The sequence below is a fragment of the Epinephelus lanceolatus genome, chromosome 10, assembly GCF_041903045.1.
Source record: "Epinephelus lanceolatus isolate andai-2023 chromosome 10, ASM4190304v1, whole genome shotgun sequence".
In the NCBI taxonomy this organism is placed as follows: domain Eukaryota; kingdom Metazoa; phylum Chordata; class Actinopteri; order Perciformes; family Serranidae; genus Epinephelus; species Epinephelus lanceolatus.
The window spans coordinates 40,994,642-41,020,316 of NC_135743.1; the positions used below are offsets into that span (position 1 = coordinate 40,994,642).

Sequence of the window (25,675 nt, forward strand, 5' to 3'; positions counted from 1 at the left end):
CTCACAGAGGGGAAAGACATGATGAAACTAACAAAATGTGATGGTGGCCAAAACAGACAGACCATCTCACCCCAAAGGCCTTTGCAGTGTAGCACTCAGTGCAAAAGAAGTTAAGTGAGGAACCAAAACAACAAACCTATAGGATGTTCTAACACTTGGCCAACTGTGAGTGTAGGTGTGTGTAAAACACCCCAGTTCGGCTTGACCAACCAGTGGAAGAAATGGGCAAAACACAACAAGCTGAAATTTGCAAGTAATTATTTTATTAACAATTCAATAGATTAAAAAAGAGCTAAAAATGGGGGCCCAAGCTAGAGGAGAAAATTGATAAAATGGGACTGGAAGCCAGTTCAGTTGAGAGGGGGAATAAATGTCTGTGGCTGGGTGTGCTGTCCTTCTTGTGTATGGCGAAGCCGATATTCTTACAACAAGGTCGGTGTAGCTGTATCTGGTCACTGCTTTGTGGCTGGTCTGGTCCGGCGTTGCACTATGCTTCTAGTAGTTCTGCTTGACTAGGCAGCTCTCCACCTTGACCCAGCCGTGTGGTAGACCCAGCAGCCCTTTCAGCACACCTAGAACTGCAGAGGAGATTCACAGCCGAAATTAACAAACAACTAACAAAAGCAAATATGGCTCAACATACAATACAACATTCAACACATCCCACACCAGCAGACACAAACAGCACTCAAAGTAGTTGCCAGAGAAAAAGGAAAAAGCCTATACCTGCAGAGGAGATTCACAGCTGAAATTAACAAACTGTCTGTGTCTGTGTGTGTGTGTGTGTGTGTGTGTGTGTGTGTGTGTGTGTGTGTGTGTGTGTGTGTGTGTGTGTCTGATAAGTACTCAGCAAATTAGGAGGTAACACCCATCACACCTGCATGCCATCAGCACATCACCACAGCAATTCACCAGACATGGAAACCACACCCACTAACCACTGCACTCACACACACACACACACACACTGGGTGCTCAAACCATAAATAAATAAATAAATCACTGCAACCAAACGAAAAACCAAACGATACAAGTCTACCCTGTTACATGTGATAGTTGGACTGTCTTTTTCAGTGGGTTACATAGGTTTAGGCCTGGTTTTAGGGTTAGAAACTGACCCAAGCCTTAAAATTAATACTGCGTAGTTTTAGAATTGTGAATGAGCAAGGGCCACAGTAAGCGCCAAATCTACAAAGCTCTAGTTTAGCAAATTAGTAGGCGACAATACGCCGAACCATTTCTTTTAAGCATCTGACAGCTAGACTTTCAATACATTTTTATCCATTGTGAAAGCTGCAAAAAGAAATAAAGACAAATGTTTTGTTTTCCCTGAGAGAAATCTGAGGACAAGAAAGGTTAGAGTTGCCATACTGATGAGGGAAAAGGGCTGTTTGTGGTAGGAGGGATTTGGCCAGAGTTTTATGTGCTGGAGCAGAAACACATCCCAAGAACCTGTGATACTGTGTTAAATCATAGGTAAAATTTACTAGGTCCAGAAAAGCCTATCATGTAACACAAACAATGGCAGCACCTTGGACTCTGTCAGGAAAAGAAGATGAAACACTGCTAAATCCTCACACAGCTCTAAGGGATGAAAAAGTGGGTGGGATCAGAAAGAAAAAAATCACACCATGTGGAATATGATGCCAAATCAGACGACAATACATTTCTTCCCCTGTGGTATTTAGGTGGAAATCTAGTGTTGAAAAAATAAAAGGGGTTAGGCTGTGTTTCTCAGTCTGTGTGCTTCTGGAGATTATTGGCCCAGTAAACACAGGTCTGAGCAGTTCAGGGGAGAGCAGTGAAAAGGGATAGTCACAGGCGTTTACCCGCTCTGATCCCCACCACAGGAGCTTTACAGACATAATCCTAAATTCCACTAAGGGAGAATCACACAGACCTTACAAGCCATGACCTGATTACACAGATTGAGACCCGCGGAGGACTAATGGAGCGTGACCAGATTACGGCATCTAAGATCCACCTGTGGATCCGCCTCCGGTAGAGACCATTTATTGAAGTGGTGCCTATTCTTCATTGAAGGATACAATTTCAAAAATGGTAGTTTTGTAAAGGGAGCTTTTTAACAGTTAGTCCTTGTCATCATGTGGAGATAGTTTTCATGTTGCCCAACAAACATATAAGGATTCAAGAAAATATAAAATCAGCTAAATTAACATACACTGACAAGAGAGAATGTAAAAATGTTCATTCTCAATATTTTCTGTTAACCAGTCAGGAAGTTCTTCAAGCCACACAAAGTTCTAGAAACCTAAAACCAGTAAAACAGAACTTTCTCAATCTTTGCTGTTGTCTGTACTTGTGTTCTTGTGGACTACAACATTACTCAGTAGATGCGTTGGTTACCAAGAAGGAAGTGGGTTTACTCGCCTATATATTCCAATGGCTTTTTGGCTGATAGGTGGACATACTGTAAACGGCCAGACAAAGAGGGGGTTATAGCCCATATACAGTACCTACATATACCCTTCATCACACCACTGGTCATGACACAATTACTGTTCCAATTAAAGTTCACATTTAGCCAAATACAATCCTAATTCCCCTAAGTGTCTGCCTGATATCAGACAGAATTGTCACTTTGTTTCTATCATTTCCAGGATTTAATTTTGCTTAACAAATCATTAGATATCAACATATTTGCCTGGATCCAACATCATATTAAGTCCACATTGATGTGTAGCCATGCAATGCCAACATACTGGTTTTGCCAGGGTTTTTGAGTGGAGCAAAGCAAAGTAAAAACAAACTACAATATCAGGCGATATTGAGAGGATATGCTGGGTATGCAATCATTCAACTGACAATGCTTGACAAAAGCTTGCCAGTGGCATTTATCCCACCCATGACTCTGATTGGCTAATTGTTAGTGCCCCTGCAACACTCATTGGATCCATTGTTTTTCAACTGAAACTGCTGTTTCATGTAATAAAGCCAGAGTAATCAATAAACTCGGTGGAGTGGACCCTGGCCACAGAGGTGTTGTTGCTCCACCCATTTTGTTGAAATGCCTCTGGGTAACTTAGAGTAGACAAAAGTATCCAAACATGAGGTTTGCATCAACCAGATTCAGTGTTAGACTTTCACTGCTGTTCTTCTGTGATTATATACAGTTTTGATGTTTTTGTCAGACAATAAATGAAACTTATTGACAAAGGATCATAGGTCACACTGACAAGTGGTAGTAAAAATGGCTCCATAGAGGTTAGTTACATGTCATGGCTGTTTAAATTTCCCATAAAAGTCTAATTTAAGTCAGACAAATGAACAGCTTCATCTGTGAGAAACTAAAGAGGCCCTACACTTACCTGTGAGGGGGTAATGCTGGTACAGTGGGCTTACTTCACTGAACTGCTGTCCAGCTCATTATTAGTGAGCAGGAATTTAATTTTGTGGATAATTGGCCTAATTTCTGGAGCTACACTGACCTGCTGAGAGTGGGCAGCTTTCATTATACTGGAATAGGCAACACCTTTTTATCTAGGAATATAGACTGGTGTTCATGTGAAGTTTACTTGAGGGACTTTGGGTTTTATTTGTCCCTTGGATTCTTTAATAATGACATTGTAGAAATGAAAGAGATTGTCTTTATCTAAATAACTTAATTTGGTAAAATATTTACAGGAGGCATTGTGTGTGTGTAGTTCACCTAAGACATTATTCGATCTGTGTGCATGCTCCGTATAATAGGCATACAACAACAGGCAAATCACTATTTGCTCTTTGCGCTCTCGGCAGGTTACAGGTGATTAGAGTGTCTGCTAGGTTCATAGTTGGTGCAGATTTGGATATGTTAATAGGTCCAGCAAAGAAGACCTTCATAGTTCAACAATCTACTACTAGCCCAGTTTACAACATTGAGACAGTCTTCCTCATTACTCCTCTTTTCCTAAATATGTGTTTTACAAAAATGTGGTTGTCATCTCTACCACTGGTGGTTATGAAGTGTCCCATAGGCACCTGATAAAGTCCTAAAATCTAAACATTGACTGTAATCAAAATTGACCTATGGCTAAGCCACACCCCCCTCCACTCACTCTGACAAACTATCAACATTCAGTCACTGGCGCTATGGCAGGTGTCACAGTACACGGTATTTCGCAGGAAGCAATTGATGATTTTTGGGGACATAACAATCAGATGTCATTGAGAAGTAACCAAAAGGGCCTAAACTACGCGTTGGAGGGATATATTCATCATTTAATTGTTGAGAAGCTCGATGAAAAGCTACAAGACAAAATTTAAAGGTCCCAGTGTATGCTTGTGAACCGCATCTCGTTGCCGTCACCATCAAAGACAACAAGTTAAAGTGCCACTGAAGTTAAGGTTTTTGGCTCAGAATATGAGAAAAGGATAGTGGCCTTTTTACCATCTTTACCAAGAGTGTCTCTCCGTTAGTTTGGTGCTACAATATTTACACTGAATCATTCAGCATAACGTTTGCCAACCTTTGTTATCTCTGTGATTACAGATAAATTAATGAAGCTAAGCTCCAGAAGTTAACGTTAGCTTAACTAGAGCCCTTTGGACAACAGCTAACAATGATGTACGATCACCAAAGTACAAAACTAGAACGAAATAGGCTAATGAACTCCCAGCAAACAAGGTGACATGATGAACAACGCAGCTAGGAGCTAATGTTAGGCTAACTTCAGCTAACATTAGCTAGAGATGTTAAAGATAACTTTATATTTCTTTCCACAATATTTTACAATATTTTGCCTCAAATACAATGTTGACTTACTTTAAAACAGATGTAGACATAATTGTTAATCTTATTCACGTTGAGTTGATGTTGTGGTCTAACGTTACCGCACAACTTTATCCAAAGGAGACACTTTTCTCAGTTGAGATGTGGTTTAAAGTGTAAAAAATACACCTCGTCGCCCAGCCTCTCAGGATACCTTGTGTCGGAGTTGCATGTACCCCATGCACACCGTTTGACCATTGTTAAACTTCAAATCGCCGAAAAAGCTCATAAAACCGAACAAAACTGACTTTCTGTAATGCATTTCAATCAGGGGCGTCGCACCCGTGGGGGATGGGGTGTTTTGACACCCCCACTTTTACAGCAAGATGATTTCATCCCCCCCACATTTTCCAAAGGTAAACCCGTTTGCCCACCCTGGCAGTGCACCAGCATACGAAAATGGAGCGCACCTCACCCCCCCTTATGCTGCATGAAAAGGCATTGGTCAAATTGAACGGACATTCACCCAATCACCGACTGTTGTCCGCGACCGCCGGCCCGCGAAATTTTAAGTTACGTCAGTCGGAGCTTTTGTCACTCACTGATGGCTGATACTGAACAACACTGACACACAACAGAGAGAAGAAGGAGGCAGAGATGCCAAAAAGGAAGAGGCAGCAGCAGAAAATTGACTTCTTTTTCAAGTCAAGTTGTCATGTAAGTGAATGCAGAGGAAACCGGCTCTCCGCCGCCCCCTCAAATCAACATCATCTCTCTGTCGGCGGAGACCCTGCTCTCCCCCGCAGCCCGCACCACACCACACAAAGGAACTTAATGGGGAAAACTGTGATCAGAAGCTTACTCTTTTGGCGATCTACGGTGGGCTCAGGACAATCTTTTCGAGAAAGTTTTCAATCCAGCCGTTAAGTGCAGAGGTTTTTTTTCTCTCCCAAGAACCTCGTAGCCTAGGCTACAGTAAATCCACCGTGATAACTCCGCGATAGTAATTAAATATTACATTTTGTGATTAAAAACGTGTAAATTATGATACCGGACCTCCATTGTGAGGCTTGACCTTTTTTATAAACAGTCTAAGGGCTTGACGTAAACAATGACGACTTCTGGTCAGTCTCTCGACCAATTAGATGCTACTATTTCTTCTTCTTTTGTTTTTTGACGGTAGCATCCAATCAGGAGCAGCCAAAGATCAACTTGAGGCAAGATAGTTTTCTGCCAGAATTGAAAAGAAAGGAATAGCCTAATAATCCTCCATGATAAAATAAAGATAAATTGATAACTGTTGATATGTGTGTTTTTTAAAAATAAAATTCCGTGAAATTCAATTCCCGGTTAATTTTTTAAATTTTTTTCTTTTGTTTTTGTAGTCATATAACTTTTATACGGAAGACGAGAACGGCCATGTATTAGTCTTTTTTTTGTGCACTGTTATCTCGTGATAACGACTTATTAATTCGTTATCTCGAGATAACAAAGACTGTTATCTCGTGATAACGACTTAATTAATTCGTTATCTCGAGATAACAAAGATTGTTTTCTCGTGATAAATACATAAGTCTGATGATTGCGCGCTGGTTAATGTGATCGTCCTGATTTCAGCCTACAAGAGCTGCCACTGGTGTCCCAGGGAGGTGAAAATGGCAGATCACATTTTGATCAACGCATCAGGGTGTACTTTAATCAAGGTCTAACACAGGCAGAAATTGCATTGTGTCTTTCTGTTAGAGATGGCATTCAAATTAGTCCTCGTCATTTAAGGAGAAGACTAGCTCACAGGCGACGGTTAAGTGATCCTGCTCATCGACGGGAAATCACATCATCTGCTATATGTGACGTACATGCCCTTATTTGGATAACACATCGTGACGTCGGAACCATCAGCCTCCCACTGCATTACGCTTTAAAAAATAAAGAATCTGAATTTAAACTCAGTTTGTCTGACTTACATTTATCTCTTTCATATCATTAATACATAGATCTATGCTTTTGAATGTGATATGCAGCCTGCCTGACTACATACAGTAGCCTTGGCATCTGGCATAGGCTAGCCTACTGTATGTAGTCAGGCTGCAGGACCTCCTGCGCTCAGAGGTGGAGCGGCGTTTTGATTAGGAGGGACTCCGCGTAGCTGCAGGGCGAGAGCAGGCAGCTCTCGAGGCGGCTTAGGGGAAACGAGTGGATGTGGGTTGCCCGGAACTGACCCCCTTTCCACGAGAGTGGCTAAGCCTTGAGCTGGACATACTGAGGGATGTGTGTAGGGGACGAGGAGTTAGCACCATCCAGGATGTTGTGTCCATCCTGCAAACCTTGCAGCCCCAAACCCAAACCCGCTCCATGCTGTCGGAGGTGGAGAAGCTCATTAAGCTCTGTCTGGCCCTGCCCATATCTGTCGCGGCATCCAAGCGCTCTTTCTCAGCCTTGCGCAGGCTGAAAACCTGGCTGCGCAACACCATGACGCAGGAGAGACTAACACATTTGGCCATTATGAACGCTCACAGTGACCTTATGGATGAAAGCGATGTCTCAACACTGCGCAGACTTTTTTTTTGTTCATTCAAGGTTACAAATAATGCTGTTATGTTCCTTAAATGGCTTGATTTAGTTATCAAAGTTTCATTTTCTTAACCATAAAGATGCCGTGTTCATCCATTCTGCCAACTGGATGAATGAATGAGTGACATCATTGTATTTTTTTTCCTGCTGTATAGCGCATCGCACATTGCCACTCACTAGGCTGCTGACTGGCTGCCATAAGCTACACACAAATAAAACATTAAGAAGTTCTAACAAATGCAAATTTTATTAATTTTTTTTTCCATAAGGAGGCCAACAGTAGAATTCACCACATGACAAAAGCAGACAAAAACTACCGAGCGCTATCCTTGGTGCTGAAGATGTCCCCGAGCCTGTTACAGGCAGCGGTTATAACAAAATCACTTTAAGCGCTGTCCTTGGTGCTGATGTACAAACAATCAAATGTCTATACTCCAAAACTCACTACCTCTGACATGACGAACCAAGACAGTGTACACAGATAAAAAAAAACAACATCAGCAGAAAAACTGACCAACAGCAAGCGGCGATCACCATGGCCAAATAACGTCGCATATCTGTAATAAAGAAATAATAACAAGACAGCTGTTGACAACTAGCTGTTGCTGCTGCAGTTACTATTAAACGTGACTGGTATTAATAAACAAGCAGTAAATGCACAGTGGGGGTTATTTGTTTTCTGTATCGGCGTGACGCGCTGTGTTAATTGAGTGAATCGTCCGAGCTGGACGCGTGTTAATTTGAGTTTGTTTTAATTTAATTACACTAAAGCTGTTGCGTTAAACTAACCACATGAGTTTTTGTTACAAGCTGATGAATTCGCTGGTCAAGGCAGGCCAAACAGGTGAGATGACAGACAGATGGATGGTTTGTCTCTAACAAAATACGTGCTGCAAGAACGGATTCATGCTTGATACATCTGCAGCCAGAGCGCATTACGCTGTCAATAGGCTTTATGTGTGGGGAATACCGTGTTATCCAAATAAGGACATGTACGTCACATATAGCAGATGATGTGATTTCCCGTCGATGAGCAGGATCACTTAACCGTCGCCTGTGAAGTTGTAACCGGGCTAGTCTTCTCCTTAAATGACGAGGACTAATCTGAATGCCTAACAGAAAGACACAATACAATTTCTGCCTGTGTTAGACCTTGACTGAAGTAGCCTACATCCTGATGCGTTGATAAATAATGTGATCTGCCATTTTCACCTCCCTGGGACACCAGTGGCAGCTCTTGTAGGCTGAAATCAGGACGATCACATTAACCAGCGCGCAATCATCAGACTTGACAATTATCACGAGAAAACAATCTTTGTTATCTCGAGATAACGAATTAATTAATACGTTATCTATGAATATGTATGCTGAAATTTTCAGCATACATATTCTGATTTTCCAGGTTGTCCTGAAAAAGAAAGATATTCATTACTTGACTGTACTTGAAAGGGTTGAGATTACACATATTGTACATTAATACAAAGAGAGATTATATGAGACCACTTATTAGTTTTGTAAATATTGGCTATAGTAAGAAATGTGATTGTTAGATTCAAATTAATTTGATAATTTGGCCATCTAATAAAGATAAATGTTATGTTGTTGGTTGTTAAAACTCACAACCAAGCCAAGGTGCCAGAAAACCACATGTGAAATAGTGTGAAAAAGAGGATCTGCACACTTGGATCAATGCAAGTATCTTTAATTCACCAAGCTTTCGGTCCGAGGACCTTCGTCAGGGTAACAGTCTGCACCTGAGAACAAAGAACAGTCTTATGTGGTTGATCAAGTTGGTCAGCAACACCTGTGCTGTGCCACTCCTGCTTAGATGGGAGATGTAGTTCAAAAGCAGGGTGTGTAGTCCTCTCTGCACAGCAATAGATTTCGAGTACAGGAAACACTCCACAAGAACCATGCGCAAATAACAACTAGATAATAGAGAAAAACAGAGAAAAAAATATATACATATATACACAGTATAACAAATAGAAGATTGAATCTATGCATACCCCTAAATAAAGGGTGGGGAGTGGAGTGTTTCCTGTACTCGAAATCTATTGCTGTGCAGAGAGGACTACACACTCTGCTGATCGCCTTGATCAACCACATAAGACTGTTCTTTTTTTCAGGTACAGACTGTTACCCTGATGAAGGTCCTCAGACCGAAAGCTTAGGCTTTATGCCCAGCTCCACTACTTCCTGAACTTAAACCAGCTCCTTTATTTCCTGTCTTACATTATTGGACAAACTGATTAATCCAGGTGTGTCTGACCTCAGTACTAGTCACAACAATGGTCAGACACACTTTACACAACGTTTTTTCCAGTGAAGTCAAAAAATCGATCCTAGGGAATCAGTCCTGTCAGCATTAATCTTAAGCCTAAATTATTTTTAACTTTGTAAAAGTATGAAGTATTTTAATAACTGTATGTTCCTATTTCCACCTGTTATGAAATATGTTTGAATGTTTATGACATGTGAGTGGGTGTGTAAAAAACTAAACTAAAGCAGATAAAAGACCAACAAAAGAATGAAACAATTCCTCATCAAAATCAGGTTTATTCTAAGTTTACATAAAAGATTTCAACACTTCCATGTTCATGAATATTAACACTGAGTTCTATATGAGTCAGGAGGACAAAGAAGAGCATGGAGACAAAGAGGGAGAGAACGGAGGAGAAGGAGAGGGAGAAAACAGAGGAGAGGAAGAAGGAGAGAATGGAGGAGAAGGAGAGGGAGAAAACAGAGGAGAAGAAGAAGAAGAGAACAGAGGAGAAGCAGAGCGAGAAAACAGAGGAGAAGGAAAGGGAGAGAACAGAAGAGAAGGAGAGGGAGAAAACACATTAGAAGATGTAGAGGAGGGAAATGCTGCGAACACAGGAGAAGAACAGGGAGATGGTGAGGAAGAGGAAATAATGGTGATGGACATCTCTGCATCCAAACCAAATCAACCGGATACAAAATATATCATTAAACAGTCTGTTGGAAAATATGTTCTTACATTTCAAACACAATGGTACACCAGATTTCCATGGCTCCATTTTAGTCCCTGTGTAGAAGGTGTGCTATGTTTTTACTGCTCCAAAGCATTTCACACAGATACTTCACCATTGGCAAAGAATGCGGAACCTGCATTTATTTCAGCAGGCTTCAAAAACTGGAAAAAAGGCCATTGAGAGATTCAATAAACATGAAAAGTCTGATTGCCATAAGACAGCAATAACTACCTATCTGTATGAGAACAGATCAGTTCAGTGCCAACTAGCCAGTGTGGCTGCATCAAAACAAGAAGAAGCAAGGGAATGCCTCTTAAAAATAATTGGTGGTGTGCAGTTGTTGGCAAGACAGGGTTTAGCTCTCAGGGGCCATGATTCAAGTGAGGGAAATCTTGATCAACTACTCAAATTTAAGGCAGAGGGAGACCCATGCCTTTCCAGGTGGCTGGGAAATAAAAAGGATGTTTACACATCAGGAACTATTCAAAACGAGTTCCTCAACTTGATGAGCACCTTCATTGTCAGGGAGATATCTGACAAGATTCGATCATTTCCACCCTTGCAGTTCTCCATAATGATGGATGGCACAAGAGATCAGTCTGGGAACAACAGGCATTATGTTTGAGGTATGTTGACCATGATTTGGTTGCGCATGAAGAATTTATTGGCCTGTATGAGGTTTCACTGACCACTGGAGAAAATCTGGCAAAGGTGGTGAAGGACATGTTGTTGCACCTCAACTTGTCCATCACTGGTTTACGAGGCCAAGCATACGATGGAGCAGCGAATATGGCTGGTAAATACTCAGGAGCACAGGCCATCATTCAGAGAGAGCAACCACTTGCTCCATATGTGCACTGTGGTGCACATTGTGTGAACGTCATCACCCAGCAAGCCTGTACTGCCTCAGCTGTGATTCGTAACTCCATGGAATGGGTTCATGAGTTGGGAGGTTTTTTTGGCCAGTCAGGCAAGCTTAAGGATATCTTCCAGGGCATCGCAAAAATGGAGGAGGGGCCACAACAGGCTATAAGACCTCTTTGTCCCACACGATGGACAGTTTGGACAAGAGCCATACGTGCTGTGCTGAGCCAGTATGAGCATGTATTGCATTCTTTGAGTGAGATGGCAACAGGTCGTTCAGATGCAGCAGGCAGGGCCCAGGGCTTATATGAAAAATTTCAGCAGGGAAATGTTGTTCTTGGCCCTTTGCTTGCCTTAGAGATAACAGAAGAGTTGGAGACTCTCAATGTTTCTATCCAGCACAGAACACAGACTATAGATGGCATGCTTTCTGCTGTTGCCTGTGTGAAAGAAACCTTTGCAAAAAAAAGAACCCCAGAGTGTTTCCAAACTGTTCACAGGAATGCATCACAAATGTGTGAGAGACTCAGTCTAACACCAATTGCAGCCCCATGTCACCATAAGCCACCTCAGCGCTATACTGGGTCTGCTCCTGCACATGTGCATTCATCTCCCACTGAGTACTATCGAGCAGAGTACTACAAAGTTCTTGATGTGGTGGATGTTCAGATCAGAGAACGATTTGAGCAGGAAGGGATGGAAATGATAAAGAAATTGGAGCAAGTCCTCTTAACTGGAGAGATAAATGATGCTGTGCAAAAGTATCCAGAGCTCAATGCAGATAGCCTGAAGGTACAGCTTCCTATGTTCAGAGCAAAGTACAACTTCCAGTCCAGCAGTGATGTTGTTGGTATCCTTCAGAGGATGTGTTCAGAGGTCCGTGGCCTCTTTGATCAAGTTGAGACACTCATCAGACTGCTTATTGTTGTGCCAGTGTCGTCAGCTGAGGCAGAGAGAGGGTTCAGTGGGCTACAGAGGCTGAAGACATGGCTCTGGAGCACCATGACACAAACACGGCTGAACAGTGTGGCCGTGTGTCATATTCATAAAGAAAAACTGGACATAATGGACAGGAAGGCAATTGCCAGAGAATTTGTGTCCCGCAGAGAAAGCAGGAAAAACACTTTTGGGCTTTTTGGTTAGGTAATGTGGGCATGTCAATTAAATTCTGTGTTAATAGTTTGAAATTTTCACCCATAATTGTTTTTAAGGGCTGATGTTATTTTATTTGTATTTTTAGTTTTTTTGGACATACAAAATGAAAGATAAGTTTTCAGTTGTTTTTTGAACAATGGCAGTGTAGTTATTGATTTTAATACAGGTAAGTTGTTCCAAATTGTTCCATAGTGATGGTCCACTGTATTGGTCTGTATTGGTCCTCTATATTTTTAAAGCGTGTTGAATGAGAAATGTGACAAAAAAGGCGAGTTGTCCTCTCTGCTCTCAGCTCCTCCAGTGCCTTTACGTCAGCCATATTGGTTAGTGCGCGCTTCTTGGGGTAACACACGGCTCCTTTATTCCCTTGTTGTCCAGACCTGGTCTCGTCTCGGTCAGTGCACTTAACTTTCTTTTACTGCATGATGAGCACAGAAAACACCCAAAATTAGGATGGACTATAACAGCACACAAAAGCACAGCACTGCTAAATACCACATATAAAACTATAGACACATTTGCTACTTTAACTTTCACGTCAGCAAAAAAGGATTTTAGGAGTAGCTTCAAATGAAATAGATTAACTAATTAGTCCTATTTTTATTCCTATTTTTTAACCAAAATAAATGTTTTAATTTACATGTTTTAACAGTTTTTACAGTTCAGTTTTATTGATATTTTACACTTTTACTCAAAGACTTGTACCTGATTTCTGTCAGCTTACCAAATAATTAACTAATAATCTATTTTAATATATCCTTTTAAATGAAATATTTTGACAGCGCAGGCTAATACAACGCATGCTAATAGGACCTGGGTCACAGATTACAATTAGCGATGCAAACTTTATGCCATGTGCCACATAAGGTCTATGACTAAATTAAACAAGTGACCCAGTGAACAAAGAATTCAATTAACAGGCTCAAACACTGCCAGGTCTTGAAACCATAGAGGCAGGCATCACTCCCAAATGCTTACCGGCAGTGTCCTTTTCCTTGCCCGGTCCTCCATAAAGCGTCCGTTGCCTCGCTCCCCAGCTCAGGTGATTACTCATCAGCTGATCTGCGTCACCTGTGGAGCCTCGCACACAGCGGATAGGCTCGGCGTGGGCGAGCGATTGCCGGCGTCGGCGTGCACGTGCGTGCCCCGCTGCACCCACAGTGGGACAATCAGAGGCCGTTTACATGTACACGGTGATTTTGATAAATGGAGACATCTTCCTTCGTTTGTGCCCTTCGTTTACACGCAAACGGAGATTTCTCCTCTGAAAACGAGTCTTTCTAAAAACTCTGGCCAGAGTGGAGATTTTGGAAAACTCCGGTTGCGCGTTTGCATGTAAACTGAGATAAACGGAGTTATAGGCAGCCCACGTCACAGTATGCACCGGAACTTGCGCCTGTGTCAAAAGTGCAACCTATGTTACTATGGTGACAATGGATACATGGAAGGCTTGAGCTTCTCGTTACACTCTCGTTCTCAGGTAGCCTACAATGATATGGTTTGGTATATGTTCATATTAAAAATTGCTAACAGATTAAATTTGTTTTAATAAATATGCATGTTCATAATGAATGACTCTCAGTTCATAATGACCGACTCTATGTTGGAAGAACCTCTGAATACTGTCTAGGAGCATTAATTTTGGAGAGGGAAACAGCCAAAGGCAGGCAGGATATGGTGCTCATGTGCCACCCCTGGAACACCCCCACATTTAAAATCACTGCTCCACCCCTGATTTCAATGAACGTCAAGGCGGAGAATATCCGAGTGTATGGGAATGGCTATATGCACTGTGATTGGCTCATCGTGTTTGAGGGCGGGACTTAGCCATAGGTCAATTGCATTTGCCTTGGAACCACACAGATCTGCGAAATAATGTTTTATTTGCTCTGGCAGTTTGTCTGGTCTCCTTACCCTTTCTACAGATTTTTAGCAACTTGGGATCTGAAGGGCCAATCACAACCATTTATCTAACATTAGGCATGTTTAAGGGTGTTTTCAGGGTGTTTTCACACTTGGTCCTTTCAGCCTTCTAAGCAGACTCAGAGTGATGACCCAGCATTTTTTGCGCATATGTGAACACTCCAAGAGAACTCAGACCCCTCTGAAGCAAACTGTACTCAGTACGGTTTGCTTCAAGTCCACAATGCATTTGCTCAACTTGTGCAGTGTGTACACAAAAAGCTTCGGGTCCACTTTTGCTTTTGCAATGGTATTTTAACATTCCAGGCTTGCTGTAGACAGACCACACGCTATTTCAGAGGGACGCTTAAAAAACAATGGAACCATGGCCGTAGGTAACGACAGCACAACCAGTGGACGAGGAGTACTTTGGTCTGACAACGAAACAACTGCATTACTCCACAAGGAAAAACATCAAACAGCAACTGTCCACAACACACAGAAACACAAAGGTTTTCCTACAGTTTTCAGTACAAATGAAAGTGGGAGGTTTAAATAGGATGTAATTAAGGTAATTAATGTAATTAAACCACTTTTATTGGCATAAAGTACAGTTAATTATGTACAATGTCAAGACTTTGTTATAATCAAGGATGATGGTTAAAGTATTAATGACTAGCAAATTAGTAATAACAGTAGGCTTATAATAGGCCTAATACATAACAGTTCTCTTAACTCCTCCTCTCTTTTTTATTTCTCTCTCTCTCTCTCTCTCTCTCTCTCACACACACACACACACACACACACACACACACACAACTACTACACAACTACACACCTTTTTTCCAAGGTTGTACTTATTAACAATAATGCAGGAGTAAGCCTACTGTATTGTATGGCAGACAGTAATGACTAACTTTCTATTTCACACAAACTGAGAGGAGTTTTGGTGAGTTGAGCAACAATGGTTCTGAAGATGGAGGAGGGGCAGCAAGCACTTTGAACACTTCAGATGTTCCAGGTGAAGTGTGGAGCAAACCACCTGCTAAACCTAAAGCTGACACAGGTAGTCCTAAAGCTAGCACTGTCAAGACAAGCAGCATGAAGGAGTTAATCACTCCAATATCATCAGTAACAGAACAACAATTGCAAGACCATGTGTTGTTCATTCTCAAGGAAGAGAAACATCATTGCAGAGAGATGGAAGTAGAGCGAGAGGGCTATAAGCTCCATGTGGAACTGGAAGAAAGATGGCAACAAGTGCAGATGGAGTGTGACCAGGCCATGATGCACATGATCACCCAGGTTATGACCACTGTTGCTGCGCATAGTGCACCAGCCTTGTCTGCACCACCATACCCTAATCAGACTGTCTCTCACAGCCATCTACGAGAAGAACCATCATTTCATAGTCTTGGAGAGCCACTCTCATATGTCTTGCATGAGCTGAATAAGTTCAACTAAATAGCTATTTCAGCCATAAAAAGAGAACATTAGTTCAAGGTTTTCATGTTCCTTGTATTGTTTGTTTTGTGATAGAATCATTTTGTTGGGGGAACCTGATGACTGATGACCATTAATACCTGTTAGCCAAATAGCCTTATTTGGTTCTTTTATGAACAATGCACTTTATTTTTGGCAACCTGATGACTGTTCCACAGAAACTGTGATCAGCCAATTAAGCTTTTTTCTTTTGTAAACATTGATGACTGAAGTAAAAAAAAAATGTTACCAAACAATTTTGTTCATTTATAAACAATGCACTTTTTTATTTTTGGCTCTTTATGCAAAACAATGTCAGTATATCACCTGACGTCTACCTCTTATGCCCCTGTGCCTATTAGGTGTTTACAGATAATATTTAAATTAGGCAACTCTGTGTTGGTAACAGAACTTATTTACGTTGGTTTACATTTCACATTACGATGTTACAATAAAGTATGTGAAAATAAGGTTTTGAAACATGTTTATCATAGATTAGTAGAAAAAACTGCATAGGACTGCATAACTGGAACTATATAGAATGTTGTGTTCAAACATTTCATTTAAAAAAATAACAAAAACTAAATTCAAATGTCTTCAGTCATTTTTCAATGTTTCAGACCTACTGACCAAAGGCACAGCAGCTTAGACCATTATCATTTCATAGTTGAGCAAACTACTGAGTCAGTGCCCTGCGTGTGTCATGTCCAATGGCCTGGTCAGGGATAGGTTCTTCATCCTCCATGTCCACCTCTTTCATCTGACACATTTTCCAGAAGATGTGCCTCCAACTCACCCCCTCTGCTTTAACATATGCTGTGTAATATGCAACAAGCTGTCACCACCTGATTAATAATCTTAATGTTGTGATCATTTCTTTTGAGTAAACAATGCCAGCGAGCTTTAAGTCTGCCAAAAGCCACCTCTACACACATTCTTGCTCGACTCAGTTTGTAGTTAAACTGTGGCTGGTCTTGAGTTATGCCCTGTCCTTCAGTATATGTTTTCTGGACCCATGGCAGCAGTGGATATCAGCTATTATTGATAAGGGAACACTTAACCTCTGAAATCCTTCAGTCCACATTGGGAAAAGTCTTCCAGACTGGCCTTTCTGGAAAAGTGAAGAGTTTGCATACACTCTCGCTTCATGTACTTTTCCAGGCCAACCAACATTTATGTCCTGAAACTGTAGTTTATGGTTTACTACAGCCTGCATTATTACTGAATAATGGCCCTTACGATTGTAATAATCTGCTTTGTTGACATGTGGGGCTATTATGGGCATGTGTGTCATCAATAGCTCCAGCACATTGAGGAAAACCCCATATATCCCTGAATCCATTAACACTGTCCCTCAAATCAGTCTGTCTTGGACCTTTGATAAAGCGTAACTTGAGTACACGTACAATGGCGGAGACTGGTTCTTGGGTTATCATGCAAGCTGTAGAGAGGCCTTCACCAAAAAGGTGTGGGATGGGGCGGTATTCTTATGTTAGTGGAGAGCCTACTTAGTGTTACAGTAATGTGGAGCTCCACCGTCAAGGGTATACTGTACCGAGTTTAGTGCCTCTTGAGGTGTGGTCTTAATTGCTGGCAGAGGTAAAGTAATGTGACCTTGCCCATTCTGAAATTTCAACGCCAGTCAGAGACTCTGGTTTAGTTGTATTATAGTTCTATGGCAAATTAACCCCATAAGACATCATAACAGGCAGCAATCAGACTAGCCAGTAGTTACAACGATTTTAGATGGAGCAGGAGAAAAGGAACAAGGACTATCTCTTCTCATACTTGGGGTCTCTAGACACACCAGGGACATGTATTTATGTTGAAAAGCAATGAATGAAAAATTGCATTTTGCATGTCACCTTTAAATCCAAACTTGTTTACTTTCAGTTAGTTGCTTATTCTTTGATTATGTTGGGCTTGTATTTGTTACCATTATCCGTCTAGCATACTACTGTATGAAGCTGAGTACTATAGTCCATGTTTGACCTGTTGATAGAAATAGGTTAAACTTTATGAAAACCCCTGCATTTCTCCAGTGCTCTGTTTGTCTCACTAGCACAGCTTTTCTCCCTCATTTCTCCATGTCCTTGGCTGTTGGTGCTCAATTTCAGATGTTTCGGATCTGGATGTTTGTCCTCCAGGAGACTCAGCCTTTCCTCTTCTCTCTCTCCCCCTCTCCCTTGTGTGCATGTTGTCCTTGTCTCTCATTCACTCTGTGTCAGTTTCCTTTCTGCTATCAGTATGAATGGTATGCTTGAGCTTTGCCTCTTGTACATTTGTATAGATTCAGGTTCTCCATGCTCTTTGTAAATGTTGACAATATTTAATTTTGGCATCCTGATTGTCCATGCTGCAATTTTACAATGTAGGTCTATTCTTTACACACAGCATCTATTTTATGTCTGTCCGTCCTTAGTCTGACCAACAAGATTTAGACCAGCTGTATTAGCTTGCCATTGGCCACCTATTCTCCCCTTCCACTACATTTTACCGTTTTCAAAATCCCTGTCATTATGTGAAACTAGTCTTGCACAGCCAGTCCTATCTCCACACTTTGCTTTAGCATTGTGCATGAAACAAAAACAATCTTCGAGCTAGCAATCCACATGCTAAAACTTTTATTGTTAATGTGGCATTTTTTTTGCAGCAAATTTTACATTCTAATGCCAGGGTTCACCTCCCCACGTACAACTGGACCTGCACATGTATAGCGCCTTTCTAGTCATCGGACAACTCAAAGTGCTTTAAGACTACATGTCACATTCACCCATTTACACACACATTCATACACTGGTGGCCAAGGCTACCATACAGAGTGCCACCTGCTATTCAGTTTTTGAAACACTCACACATCAGTGGAACAGCTATCAGGGATTTGATATCTTGCTCAAGGATATTTTGATATGCAAGCTGGAGGAGCCGGAGATCGAACCGCTGATCTGATTAGTGGACGACCTGCTCTACCTCTGAGCCACACTATTTTGCAAGGGCACTGTCGCTACATCCTGGGCTTAGCACTGCCCAAAACAATTGTAATTGGGTCAAAGAAATACAAACAACCATCAAGCATTTTTTTTCTTTGTATGGAATGTGATGAGTTCAGCCAGACCTTCGTCTAGTGCTGGCACAGCGCGAGACTAGTCCGTCTTGGAGGTGGGAACCCTCCTCTGATGCTCTTCATCAGGTTTCTTCCATCTGCTTTCCCTCATTAACACTAAAACCGCCAGAAGTCTAGCAACCCCGCAGTCTGCCAGACTGTATTGTGTAATTTCATTGTCCATGTTCACAAGCACATCAATAATTCATCTGTCTGATGAATTTACAAGAAATTATAGGAAATTAACAAAATATCACAGTGCAGAGAGCAAGACTGACAACTTTTTTAATGTCTAGTGCCAATTTACAATGTTTATTTATTTATTTTTTTATAATTAGCATTGATTTATTTACTGCTGCTGCATGTCTCCTGTCCAAATGTCCCAATCTGATTTACAATGTTATAGGCTTCAGGTTGACAATATCGTGAAGTATGTTGGGTATTACATATGAAAATATCTCTGGAACACTACATGTGAGAGACCTACTTTTTTATTGACCAGAAGCTTACTGTTGTGCCATATTTGGAGACTTAGTCAGATAAATCCATAATGATGAATCCAAACTTTCTGATAAATCCAAACCTGAAAGTCTTCTGTGATTATTTATCTTTTTTTTCCATGTGGAAAACAGTTACTGTTGTTGTTGTTAGCTGTCCACTAACAATGCCATTACACCTTGGGTTGAGTCTGTCGACCAATCAGAAGCTCTGTTCCTGACATGTGGACCAAAATTAAAAATGGAACACTGTAACACTCCACAATTATCTATTTTAAAATCAATGCTTACTTCAACAGAAAACAAGTAAAAAAAACACTAAAAACAACCCAACCCAGATAAATGGGCAAACAACTACATAATTAAAACTAACATGCTCAGTCATCAGTCTACACTCCGTAAGCTACTAAATACTAAGACAAGGGTTAGGGTGGATGTTCACATAGCTTTTTTCTTCGGCAGAAAACCAGTGGCATTTGTGGCATGAAAAAGCTCTCCCAGCGCCTTTTTTTTAATATGACATGCTCAGCATTGGTTTTGTTTCTATGACAACAATATTTTGAAACATTAGTAGGGCTGTAGTCAACCAAAGAAAATCTTGGTAGACTAAAGTCACACATAATCTTCAACTAATCAATTAGTCATGGGGAAAAAAAAGCAACATTTAACAAAGGTAATGGCACATAATTTGGCTCCATTACAACTCACAGCATTCACTGACAAAACAACTGTCTTATACTAAACACGTTTTCCAAACAAATACAACATGCTAACATTATTAGCGCCAGCCTATGGCATTTTACAGTGTATACATTAGCCTAGCGACGAGCAGAGATTTCCTCTGCTCATATGAAGCCAGGATAAATCCCGAAGTATAAATCCCTGAAGGATAAATCACACACAAGACTTAAAATGCTATTTTAGTGGAGGCTTTACTGTCTTCACAACTTATTGTTTCTTATCTTTGAAATACAAATAAATACAAGCTTCGTTTCCACTGAGGGAAATGGTTTCAGCTCACAGAAACAGACAGAAGGTCTGCGTCACCGCAACGCTGAGCGTGACGGTGGGTGAGTTCAACTTTCTGTCAACAAAGGGGGTATTTCACAGATAACCTAGCCTGTCCCCCTGCCGCAGGAAATAATGGATTAATCCTGGAAAGCTATTGATGTAGCACTTTTCTCCTTATGAAAGTAACACGGCGATTATTCGACTAATGAGAATTTGGTCGGATGAGAGCATAGCGACCAAATAATCGACTAGTTGACCAGGAGACTACAGCCCTAAACATTAGCTAGGTAGCTAACATAATGCTACTTTAACAAAATGTTGGTTACACAGTCAAAAAAGGCAGAGCACTCTAAAAAAAAGACGCTGGGCACTGTGGTGTTTCTCTTGGCAGATGTATGCATCCGCATACACTCTCACCCTGTGGGGGCAATAGCAGTGGGGGTGATTGTAAAATGACGCTGAGAGAAAAATGCTATGTGGACACAGGCCCTAAGTTAAGAATCCTCTTTCAAGCAACGCGACAGGCACAGAGTGTCCCTATTGTCATAGTAATACCCTTTATCAGAAGTCATGTGCTGGCTTGGCTTGGCTTGGCTTGGCTTGGTTTGGTTTGGTTAGGGACATCAGCCCAGCATGGCAGGGATTTGCATTTCCATGACAACAGGGTTATCCAGTCGAAGGTGTATCTTTAACTGATAACGGCCCGTCTTGAGTGATGACATTTAAAGGCCCTGAAACACCAAGCAGACGGTTGACCGTCGGTCAAAGTCGGGCCGTCGGTGAGCGTCTGTTTTTGTGGTGTGTCCTGCACCGTCAGGACTTCAGCGTCTGTGGCTTTGTGGCCGATTGAGCATGTTGAATAGGCGGTGGAGCTGGTTGGTGAGAGAGATCACTCTGATTGGCTGTTCAGGTTTTATTTCCTCGCCCCTGTAGCGAGTGAATCTGCCTGTAGTGAAACCGGGGCTAACTGGTGCTTCCTCCACTTCACTCAGCTGCCCGACAGACCCGCTGCTTCTTCCCACTTCAACCTGAATAACAAACCGGGGCTAGCTGTGAGGCTAGCGGAGCGTTAGCTGCAGCATGACCGGAGGAAGCACAGCCAGTTAGCCTCCGCTAGCCTCCCAGCTAGCCCCAGCTTTCCGTTTGGATCCAACCGGAGCACTGAGCCCTGGTTTGTTATTCATGTTAAAGTGGGAAGAAGCAGCGGGTTTGTCGGGCAGCTGAGTGAAGTTGAGTGAAGTGGAGCCTGCGGAGAAAACACCGGGACCATCTGGATGTAATAGTCCGTGGAGGTGCTGCGGTGCTCGGCTGCACAGATAGGAAACCCCTCAGCTGACAGGATGTACCACTCTCTCATTCCGCTACTTTGTTTATCTCATGCATTCCTCGAACTTCCGGTTTCCTTTTTTGCGTTATTTCCTCTCACGCAGGTGCAGAACGTATGTGCTACTTGGCCGTTGGATGTAGTCTTTGTAGTGTGTTCAAATGCAACTGACACAGGGCGATGTGAGGCGACGTAGACGACACAACAGTTGGCTTTCGTCGCCACTAGTTCTTTGATGACGGTTTGGTGTGTCAGCACCTTAAAAGCAGCAAACTGATCCATGGCTAAAGTCCCTTGTTATTTTTGTTGCATGTGTTTTCCACAGCAGGGCAGGTAAAAGAAGTTTACATGTTGGCCGTGAGCTGTTTATAAGGTGCAGTAAGATCCTGTTGTCTGCAGCTCTTCATTGAAAATCTCACTGTGGCTTTTTCTGCTCTCTCTTTCTCCCTTCAGTATCATTAGACAAATTTAATTTCCTACGGATTCTTAACAGTTAAAGTCCCTCGTTATTTTCTTCTGTTAAAACTTAGATTATTAGGCAGCAAAATAAGGAAATATTGAGTTTTCAAGCAGCAATTTCACACAACTTCTAATATGGCTGATAGCGAACATGAAACAGCAGATATCTAAAGTACAAACAGGACACAGAAGAGAAACTAAACTCCAGACCACAGAGATTCAGCCAGAAGCTACAAAAGTACTGAGAGCTGAACACAGGGACTTTTAAAAACGCCTTTTTTTGGTCTCCTGCAGACAGCGGTGAGTAGAGTCTCGCAACACACACGGCTTGTTTGAGGAGGAGAAGCAGGGTTGCAGGGGTCGGCTGCAGTTGGCGCAACTTGGCATGGCAGGGGGCTTCTTAGCTGATCATGAAAGTGCAAATCAGTGCAGCATGGCTTGACTCAGTGTAATCTACTTTAAAGAGTTTTCAAATCTGTTTCATGGCATTGTGACATTTACACATACATGGTAAAAGGACTAAATATAGCTTGTATTTTTCCTAATCATCAATATGCCCCTTACTTAACACGTTCCCCGCCAGGGTATTATTTTTAAGTTGCCAGCCACCGCCAGCATTTTTGATAATATTCACTAATTTTTCAGGACCTACAGAATAATTTGTTCTATGAATACGTAAACAGTGTATACATCAAAATAAAGAAAGGACCTTTGTTTTTATACACACACACAAAAAATATTATCCTATTCAGTTCCTTTTTTTGTTTTTATCAACACTTAAATTTGTGCATTTTCATTATAGGGAAAAAAAACATTTTGGATAAAAACCTGAGAAAATTGCATATTCATTCATGTCATTTTCAAGTACAAAATCAGTTTCACATTTACATTGTTTTCTTATTCCCTTATATCACTTTAAATTGTATTATTAATAATAATAATAATCATTATAATGATAATAATAATGATAATGATCTGCTTGAAGTATAGGGGAACACGTTGTCACTTTGTCCAAATTGGATTCAGAATGTTGATCAAAACAGGACTTGTCTGAGTCCGAGTCCATCAACATCTTCAGAGCTTGCGCAACCATAAACTTTTTTGTCTGCATTTCCACAGCATAGGCCTAGCTTTCTGTCATAAATGACAGAAAATTGTGTCAGTGGTGGGGATAGTGTTAAAGTAAGACTAAAGTTAACAAAGGCTCATGAGAGTACTTAAAATGATCAAAGATCCAAAACAAAACCAGTAAAGGGAGGATTCCTTCCTAAAAGTAATGAAAGAGCTTACAGATTGTAAAGCCCCTTAAGCACATATGTGATTTATTTTCATTGGGCTATATAAATAAAATTGGCTTGACCTGAGACATAGAATCATTAGAATCTCTGTATAATCATTTCAGGCTTTGTTAGGAGTGTATGTTTACAGGTGCTACACACAGGCCTGTAAAACACTTCTAATATGCTCATATTCCTCCAGGTCTGCACATCGTAGAGCACACAGAGAGTGATATTGTATGTCCCAATGGGTGGCAGGTGCTGTGCCACAGGGACAACAAACAGCAGCAGCCTTGCATTGTTTGTTCTATTAGCCAACAGCAGTTACAAGCAAAGCTACTAAAAATGGGAAATCCATGTGTAAATCACTTCTTCATAATCTGTTACTGCAGCAACGAGCTCAGTCTGCCGCTGGCTGTGGGCTGAATGAAAACAAGCCAAAGCCATCAAGGCGCTTCATCTGTAATCCTTCCCCAGGATACAGCTTACAAAACAACACAACACAAAAAATAAAAAACTTGGTCTTTGTTCCACGGAAATCAATAGGGCTAAGGAATAGTACGTAATGGTGCAGCATTACTGTAACTATAAACTGGACGGAAGGGGAAAAAGTGTGACTCAGGTCCCCTCAGAGATTACTGCAATTAAACTTAGACCAACAACTTTTAATAAGTCCAGTGCTGAAGCACTTGACAACTTCAACAGCAAGATGATCTGAAAATTAAGAGAAGCCAGTGTTTTTGTTTGGCCCTTAATCACAGGTAAAGTCTCAAGGGGCTTCAGGTTGGACAAATTGTTTCACAATAAAAGAAAACACCACACCACAAACTCAGAGCCTCAATCCGAACAAGGAGAGGTTCGAAATCATTTGCAGACAAAATAAAAAAAACAAACAGAAATAAGAGACTTTGAAAGCAGTGAACAGAATGGAATGCTCCCCTCCAGGAGGATCAGCTGTGCCATGTGTTCTGAATGGAAAACACTGCAAAAATCCATTAGGTGCACTCAATATTAACCTGATATTCAACCTCTAAAACCTATAATATTTGAAACAAGAAATATTAATTTGCCATTGAGTAAGGACAATTACACCGACAACCAAAGCCCTCCTCTGTTTTTCTCACTAAATTCTCCTCACTGGTAACATCTGTAAGTGCCATGCCCCCTACTGTCATTCTCTTGGGTGACTTTAATATTCACATTGATGACCCATCCAACCATTTTGCCAATGATTTCATTTCACTCCTCGACTGTCTCAGTATTACACAATATGTCAACCTCATACACTTGACTTAATCTGTTGCACTGGTATCATTCCCTCTAATCTCTCTGCTACCGAGTTCCCCGTTTCTGACTATAAAGTTGTTCTGTTTGAGTTTCATGCCTCATTATCCAAAATAAAAGGATTATCACCTTCAGAAACATTAAAAACATCAACCCTACAGACCCCACTACCTTGATCACCTCTAACCCCAGCCCTCCCCCATCATCCTCCTCTGCTGACTTGATGAATCACTACAATTACTGTCTCTCTTCTTCCCTCGCTGTCCTGGCCCCTTTAAAAACCCGTACAGTCTCCTTTACCCAGACTGCTCCTTGATTTACCTCTGATCTCTGACAACTGCTAGTCGTCGACTGGAGCAGCTGTGCAAAAAGACTGGACTTTCAGTACAAACTTAAATGTACGCTGATCATCTACATCACTACAAGAATGCTTTTTCCACTGCCAAATCCTCATACTACTACAACCTCATTAGTACTGCCAAAGATAACAGAGCCCTCTTCACAACAGTCCTACTCCAACCTCCTAAAACCCTCCCACCCTTCTACTGATCAGTGCTCTGCCTTTCTGGACTTCTTCATTAACAAAATCAACACCATCCGCATACAGCTGCAGTCTTCATTTACCTCCTCAACAGACCGAGCCTGGTCCGTTACAACAGGCCAACCACTCATAAGCCCCCTCTCCAACTTCAGCTCTGCTACAGAAGAAACCATCTCTGAGCTCATCCGAAAAGCAAAACCAACCACCTGTCAGCTCGATCCCCTCATCACTTTTCTCCTCAAAGCTTGCCTGCCATCCGTGTCCTCCATGATCAGTGCAATAATTAACTAGTCCCTCGCCTCTGGAACTGTACCCCCCCACTTTTTAATTGGCTGTAATTACACCCACCCTCAAAAAAACGGGTGCTGACCCAGCTGACCTTAACCACTAAAGGCCAATCTCTAACCTCCCCTTCATATCCAAAATCCTGGAGAAGGTGGTTGCTGCTCAACTTCAGTCCCACCTCGACTCAAACAACATCCATGAAACCCTCCAATC

At 41.5% G+C, this 25,675-nt stretch overlaps 2 long non-coding RNA genes across 2 annotated transcripts in view; one reads left to right on the plus strand and one right to left on the minus strand.

Annotated features, from left to right (window-relative positions):
• Window positions 1–241: 241 nt before the first annotated feature.
• Window positions 242–5,975, minus strand: LOC117266499 (uncharacterized). The gene is made up of 2 exons (XR_004502497.2): window positions 5,574–5,975; window positions 242–578 (listed from the first exon to the last, which is right to left on the minus strand). It is a non-coding gene; the product is annotated as an uncharacterized LOC117266499 (long non-coding RNA).
• Window positions 5,319–25,675, plus strand: part of LOC144464433 (uncharacterized) — a 29,955-nt gene continuing 9,598 nt past the window's right edge. Inside the window, exons 1-2 of the long non-coding RNA XR_013492130.1 lie at window positions 5,319–5,428; window positions 10,844–10,904. This is a non-coding gene — a long non-coding RNA (uncharacterized LOC144464433). The remainder of the gene's footprint in view (window positions 5,429–10,843; window positions 10,905–25,675) is intronic.